Below are 8,187 nucleotides of genomic sequence, written 5' to 3' on the forward strand. Positions count from 1 at the left end.
CAGGAACTAATATTATAGATTTATCTGAAAAAGGTGGAGAGAGTGAGGGCGTTAAATTATCAACCAGGGACACATTGAGAGATTCTTAAGTGCTTTGAACAATCCATTGCCGTGGTTAGAAAATCGTGAACGAATGTATCTCTCATACTAACGTTCGTGCTCTCTACCAAGTCACTGAAATGGTGAAAGGCAGATCTAATAGTATTGAGGAGATATTAGTGAAATTGGATGTTAAATATATAAGCTAAATGGACTTAATGGCAGGATTTTCACTAGTGCGTTTGCACTATACTTCTACACTAGCTACTGCTTTTCTTTTTTAAGGCAGACCATATCAATTAAAAGTCATCTCATGTGATTTAAATGTGTCTATGAATGTAGTCATATGAGCCTTGAGCCAAGCCCTAGCACCAAACTTATGACATAAATTAATATTGTAAATCTATGACATAATGATTGCACTTAAAATGTGGCCCGAATACGCTGAACCATAAAGAGAAGTGTTAAAAAAAATTGAGAAAGTATTACACTGAAATTAACCAAATATCCATCAAGAGCGAAAGACGTAAAGTACTTAGGACATATTGTAAATGCTGAAGGGATAAGACCTGACTCAAGTAAAGTAAAGGCTGTTGCAAAACACCCATGACCTAGGGGTAGGAAACAACTTAAGTTTTTTCTAAAAGATACTTACCTGGGTTAAATATTGTACATCTGAATATAGTGGGCTTATTAAAACAAAGGGCGAAATGACAATGGGGTGATCGGAAAAGTAAGAAATATGACGAGAAAGAAAAGGAATTACTTAATTTTAATTTGTTACACCATCCTTGGTTCGAAGCAGTGTTTAAAATGTCCACCGATGCCTCAGTATATGAACTTGGCTGCGAGGTTTTTGGAGGTGATTTTAAGAACAACCATATAAATCATAGAGGTATAGCTTTCGCCAACAGACAAACATGAAATAAATTACCCTGTTACAGAAAAGGCAGCATTGGCCATTGTGTGAGGATTTAAAAGATTCCTGCATTTATTGGCATGGAGAAAAACTATAGTTTATACTGACCACAAGATTCATTCTCGCATATATAATGAACAACAAATCCTCAATTGATGAGATGGGTTTTGTTTCTACAGGAATTTAATTTTGAAATCCGTAACGTGGAAGATTGCAAAAACATTATACCAGACGTCTTATAGAGATTATCAGTAGGTTTAGACGATGAACCTGTTACTGATTGAACAGGAAGGGAATTTCACATTTATTTTTTTAAATGAAATACTATGAGTGTAAGTGAAAAATCGTTAAAACTGACCATTATGACTGAGGAAACTGAAGATCATTATTTAGAAAGTACAATAAACACTATGGAGAATAATAACTGCCCTAAAGAGATGAGAGACTACTGGTTAAGGTATGAAGGGATGATTTTTTGGAGATGAGCTTAGAAGGTACTAGCTGGAGGATATCTGTGCCTAAATATGTAACAGGGCATTTTGTTACACAGACCCATAATGGATATGGTCATTTTGGAATAAAAATGTTTCACCCATACGAACAATTTCTGTTACTGCAAAAATATGGGTAGACTGGTGAGAGCTAAATTACGAGTCGTGTGATTTGTCAGCAAGCAAAACAAATGAACTTGCAGTGTAAATTTAAAACGTATCCCGTAATATACAAAAGGACTGTGGAACCTCATTACTATTGAATTTTGTGGACCTTTACCCAAAGGAATACGGCGTCTTGCACACATTTTAGTAGTACTGGAATATTGGTCCAAATACGTGCAATTGTATCATTTAGAAGCCGCTACAACAAGAAGTGCAATTAAGTGCCTAAATAAAGAGTATTTCCTTAAGTTTCAAGTTTCGGGAATTTGTTTACCAGAACATTGTGCAGAGCGATCTTAGAGGAGTATGATGTTAAAAATATAAAGATTTCTAGATACTAACCTCAAGGAAAACCCACAGGAAGGGTCATAAGGAGTTATGTTGGTTGTGTAGAACGTATTGTGTAAGTCATCATAACCCAGTGGGTAGAAAAGCTGTGGGAGTTTGCCACAATCAAAAATCTTGAGAAGAAAAGTACTGGCCCTAGAATTAATGTGAAGTGGATTTTACATCTTTGTAAATTACTTACTTGTGATTTATTTATTTAGTTAATAGTTATTAAGCGGTAATTTAGAATAGAATGCTCAGCTGTTGAAACTTCCTGGCACATTAAAACTGTGTGCCGGACCGAGACTCGAACTCTGGATCTTTGCCTTTCGCGGGCAAGTGCTCTACCACCTGAGTTACCCAAGCACGACTCACGCCCCGTCCTCACAGCTTCACTTCTGCCAGTATCTCGTATCCTACCTTCCACACTTTGCAGAAGCTCTCCTGCGAACCTTACATAACTAGGACTCCTGAAAGAAAGAATATTGCGGAGACATGGCTTAGCCACAGCCTGGGGGATGTTTCTAGAATGAGATTTTCACTCTGGTCCCGAGTTCGAGTCTCGGTCCGGCACACAGTTTTAATCTACTAGGAAGTTTCATATCAGCGCACACTCTGCTGCAAAGTGAAAATCTCATTCTAGAAACATCCCCCAGGCTGTGACTAAGCCATGTCTCCGCAATATTCTTTCTTTCAGGAGTCCTAGTTCTGCAAGGTTCGCAGGAGAGCTTAAGTAAAGTTTGTAAAGTAGTAGACGAGATACTGGCAGAAGTGAAGCTGTGAGGACGGGGCGTGAGTCGTGCTTGGGTAGCTCAGATGGTAGAGCACTTGCCCGCGAAAGGCATAGGTCCCGAGTTCGAGTGTCGGTCCGGCACACAGTTTAGTCTCCCAGGAAGTTTCATATCAGCGCACACTCCGCTGCAGAGTGAAAATCTCATACTGCTCTGCAGTTGTGAGGCTGTGAATCACAATCTATGGATAAACACTGAGGATTATGGAATACTCACTGGTGAGACAACTATAACAGATACATGACCTTTTAGCCTAAATGTAATTGTCTACTGCATTAACAAGGAGTTATGAAACCGTTAAGATCGGATAAGTAGGCTATCTGTATATAGAAGCTAGTATATTGTTGGGGGAAGGTGCTATGTAGCCATTAAGTTTGGCTGGTGCAGAGGCAATGCTTACCTGGAAGATGTGATGAAGGTATAGAATTTAATAGTGGGGTAATTTGAATTGGACCTTTCTTGGTGACAAAGCAGAATACTATACTATATTTGTCTAAGTCATGAGCACTGTGGGAATGCAATATGATAGAAACAGCAGATAGTACGTTTTGTTAGGCTAGGCAAGAAAAAGGTTCTCATTATAGTGATGTAGTAAAAGATATTGGGGATTTAGCAGGATAAGCAAATCACATGACATCACTTGCAGAAGCAATCTGTCCAAGGACCAAATGTCCTCAATTTAAGAGCAGATGGGGCTGGTAAAACATAGTTGTGATACTTGTTGGAAGAAGCATACATAAGTAAAATTTAGGCTTGTAACATGTGTAAATTGTTCATACATGTCATAAAGGAAAAATTGTTGTGCCAAATCAATAACCAGTGAACAACAAAACCCCATAATCTTAAGCAGAAATACAATGGTGTGAACTCCAACACCTAATTCGAGGTACTAGTTTGCCATGTTAGATTCTACTGAGTTCAAGTACTTTTACGAGAAATGTAATACATTAATATCTGAAATTAAAATAAGGAGACTGACATACCGGTACTAAAAGAAAAAGAGTAATTTAATGTGAATACAGAAATATGGCAGAAGCAATGTATTCTGAACATATTGACCAAAAGTGTGTCTCTTGCAATCATCGTTAGACAAAGTATAAGTTTTTATATAAAAAGAGCGTTTAGTACTTTTGAAATATACTGAATGGTATTATGGTTGAGCTTACATAATTTTACATGGATGGCAAGCCTAACTGTAACAATACTAATCTAACTGAAGCTTATTTTGTGAGGCTGTAGGTATGTAAAAGGACGTTGATTATATTAAAATCGTTTGAATAAAACAGTCTAGATCGCCTGTGTGGTTGACCAATTAGTCCAGTTTGTAAAAATAAGATTTGAAAGGAAGCTGTTATGAGCATTATCTCATACTTCGTATGTTTTCCGAAACCTTTTTCAATGGCATGTCAGCGTGACAGCAATGTTCACATAGATTATGATCGATAAACAATAGTATAGCGCTAAAGTGAATTACATCTCAGAGAGTACGATCACTAATCATTATAAGCGAACAACTAATCAATTAATTGAGAACCTTGCAGTCGGATAGTCGATAATTAGCTCATAGCTATAAGAGAAGGAAGTAAAGCGAATCTAATTCTGCCAATTTCATGATACGAATCAGTCTTGTACGCCGTCCTCAAGACAAATTCTTGCAATTTTTGTGGCTCAGATCACGAATATAATAAAACTTCACGAGTCGCCTTTAGAGAATAAAAATAAGAAGGTCTATTTGTACGACGTATAATGCAAAAATGCAGCTAGTGATGCCTTGTAAATGAACAGCAGTTTAAAGACACCTTTTTTGTAACAATGCATCGAAAGAAAAAATCTTGTATGAAGTGAGAGTCAATGGGCTTTATGATTCTATTTATAATCTAATAACTTTTAAAAGACAGACGCTTGCAGTGATTCTTTATAAAAGACAAAAATAATTCAGAGCTGAATATGAATGAAACAGCAGAGGTTGGACAAAAATATCGAAACACCGAGAGAAACGCGTGCTTGAACATAAATGCAGATCCAAGCCAAGCCTGCGGGTTGCCCTGTTGTATTTGACCCCGAACGGCACCTTTGCAATGTCCTCAATGCGTTGAAAGTGTCAGACGTGGTCAGAATAGTGACCTGTGTAGATGTGAGTGCACTTTGTCGGAGTGAAGTGAATTCGAATGCGGGCAAACTGCAGGTGCTCCTTGGGGGGGGGGGGGGGGGGGGGGGGCGCCGTGCTTCCCTAAGGCCGGTATTACACTATAAAATTTCTTTGTCAAATATCTTTGTCCAGTATCTTTGTCAAAGATATTTGATGGTGTAATAGGGAACTTTGTCAAATGTCGTCCAATATTTGATCAAATCTAGGGCCTCGCTGTAGATTTGATCAAAGAAGTCTCTTGTCTTCTGTTCACTGCAATGTGACATATTACCACATGAAGCGCTAGCATCGCTGCAGCATTCTGTCGTCTCTAGTGTTTTTATAAACATTGCCGGTAAATACAATTTGTGTGTGCCGACAACTACAAAATTAATAGATGTATGAAGCTGATGAGGCGCTTTACAACGTGAAGCACGCTGAATACAAAAATAGATTAAGAAGATCGGAGACCTGTCCTGTCCTGTCCTGACCTGACCTGACCTAACCTAACCCTCTCCTGTAGCAAGGAATCGGAGTGTTACAGTGAGCCTGTCTTCAGCAGATGTTGCCGTTCTTAAGTGAATATTGTGCTTTGTGATATGAGGATACACTTCATTGAGCACATACAGAAATGTATGCTCATCCATTCTTCCCCCCCCCCCCCCCCCCCCCCCGCTTCTCTTCCGCATGTGCACACAGTGCAATTGTGGTACATGCAACTGCTGCAGTTAATAACAAGTTGTTGTCAGCCATCTTGAACTTTGACGAAAAATATGATGACAGTGTAATACCCCTTCTAGAGCTACGTCAAAGATCTTTGTCAAATATATTTGACGGAATATTTGATCACATCTTTGATCAAATCTTTGACAACGAAATTTGATACCGGCCTAACCAAGATAGCTGTAGTGGATGTGTTTCAAAAGGCACCATATCGAAGATTTATACCGCATACAGGGAAAGAGGAGAAACATCATACGCTAAGTCAAAATGCAGACGAAAATGTGTGTTGAGTGATCGTGACAGACAGTCACTGAAGACGATTGTGCCGAAAAATAAGAGGACGACTAAGTAACTGAATGTCTCACTCGCGAACCCTGTCAGCACTAAAACGACACAAAGAAAGCTCCGTAAGCAGGCAATTGCAAGACGTGCTGGAATTCCAAAACCACTCATCAGTGAAGCAAATGCCCGTAACTGGAAAACGTGGCCATAAACCTGAACTATGGAGCAGCAGAAGAAAGTCATTTGATCCGATGAATATTGTAGCCCACTGTTTCCAACTTCTGGCCGTATTTACATTCAAAGAGTGAAATGTGGCGTGGGTCGGTGGTGAAATGGGCAACCACATCGTGGTATTCCATTCCTCCATGGTTACTATGCGAGTTCGCGTTACTGCCTAGGATTGTGTTATCATTTTGGCTGAACAGGTCCATTCCACGGTACAACGTTTGTTCCCCATGGTGATGCTGTGTTCCAGGACGACGGGTCCACTATTCACACAGTTTGCACCGTCCAGGACTGTTTTGGGCAGCACGAGGATGAATTGTTGCTCATTCTCTGGCCACCACACTCACCAAATCTCAAAAATATTGAGCTTTTGTGGTCTAGTTTGGAGAGAAGTGCACGTGATCACTATCCACCACCATCATTGTTACTTGAACGTTCCAATATTTTGCAGAAACAATGGTATAAGATCCCTTTGAAAACCATACAGGACCTATATTTATCCATTCTAAGACGACTGCAAGTTGTTTTGAATACCAGCGGGTTTCCTACATCGTACACATGGTAATGTGTTGTATTTTCGGTGTTTCTGTGCTTTCGTCCACCCTTGAATGTAACACGTAACCTCAATCATGTTCTAATATTCTAAAAAGACACGAAGTAGTATTGGAATAGGATTAAGGTAATGATATCTAATTATGAAAGAACTTTGTCCTAATGAGTCGGTTAAAAGTAGAATATGGCAATATGGCCATAGAAAGGCAAATAAAACATTGTGCTGTCATAAGTGGTAATTTATAACAGAGCAGGTGTAATAGGTATCTCAAAACAGAAACTAAAGACTAAACTCCTCGCCGGCCGGAGTGGCCGAGCGGTTCTAGGCGCTACAGTCTGGAACCGCGCGACCGCTCCGATCGCAGCTTCCAATCCTGCCTCAGGCATGGATGTGTGTGTTGTCCTTAGGTTAGTTAGGATTAAGTAGTACTAAGTTCGAGGGGACTGATGACCTCAGCAGTTAAGTCCCATAGTGCTCAGAACCATTTGAACAATTTGAACTAAACTCCTCCCGAATAGGCCATGAAGGCCCAACGGTACCGACCGACCGCCGTGTCATCCTCAGCCCATAGGCGTCACTGGACGCGGATATGGAATGGCATGTGGCCACCACACCGCTCTCCCGGCAGTAGGTCAGTTTCCAAGACCGAAGCCGTTACTCCTCAATCAAGTAGCTCCTCAAGTGGTTCAAATGGCTCTGATCACTATGGGACTTAACTTCTGAGGTCATCAGTCCCCTAGGACTTAGAACTACTTAAACCTAACTAACCTAATGACATCACACACATCCATGCCCGAGGCAGGATTCGAACCTGCGACCGTAGCGGTCGCGCGGTTCCAGACTGTAGCGCCTAGAACCGCTCGGCCACTCTGGCCGGCAGTAGCTCCTCAGTTTGCCTCTCAAGGGCTGAGTGCTCCCCGCTTGCCAACAGCGCTCGGCAGACCGGAGGTCACCCATCCAAGTGCTAGCCCAGCCCAACAGCGCTTAATTTCGGTGATCTGACGGGAACCGGTGTTACCACTGCAGGAAGGCCGTTGGCTAAAATGGAAACTAGTTACGTGAAATGTGTACTAACTTTAAACTGTCAAGGAGTTAAGATGATATAGTATGATTCTGCGTATAACTATTAATAAATAAACATGTACTGAAGTTATATGTGAGGAACTTATTGACAAATTTAATCTTTAAAAACATTAAAGTGCAAGACAGTGCATAGTGCAGACATCAAGTATGAAGGGATACAAGTGGTTCGCAGCTGTCAGCGTGTCTTCGATTGCTACCACATGTACCATACAAGCGCAGGAGAATGTCTTCGTAGCATAATACTGCTCCCACCACCCTGCGTCCGTGGTGCGCTGCACGTTTCGAGCCGCCGTTCACCTCGATGAGGACGTTCGTGGAGACGATCAGCGACCTCGTGTAGCAAAAATATGATTCACCCGAAGAGCCGGCAGGTTTCCATTGATCGACCGTGCCAAACTGCAATCGCAACTGACGATGTCGCAGGGTCATCATGTAAACACGTAGGGGTGGTCTTGTCGGAG

At 40.9% G+C, this 8,187-nt stretch overlaps 1 pseudogene; it reads right to left on the reverse strand.

Annotated features, from left to right (window-relative positions):
• Nucleotides 1-7,565: 7,565 nt before the first annotated feature.
• On the reverse strand, nt 7,566-7,682 carry LOC124557185 (annotated as a pseudogene).
• Nucleotides 7,683-8,187: the final 505 nt, after the last annotated feature.

Source organism: Schistocerca americana, chromosome X (assembly GCF_021461395.2).
Source record: "Schistocerca americana isolate TAMUIC-IGC-003095 chromosome X, iqSchAmer2.1, whole genome shotgun sequence".
In the NCBI taxonomy this organism is placed as follows: Eukaryota; Metazoa; Arthropoda; class Insecta; order Orthoptera; family Acrididae; genus Schistocerca; species Schistocerca americana.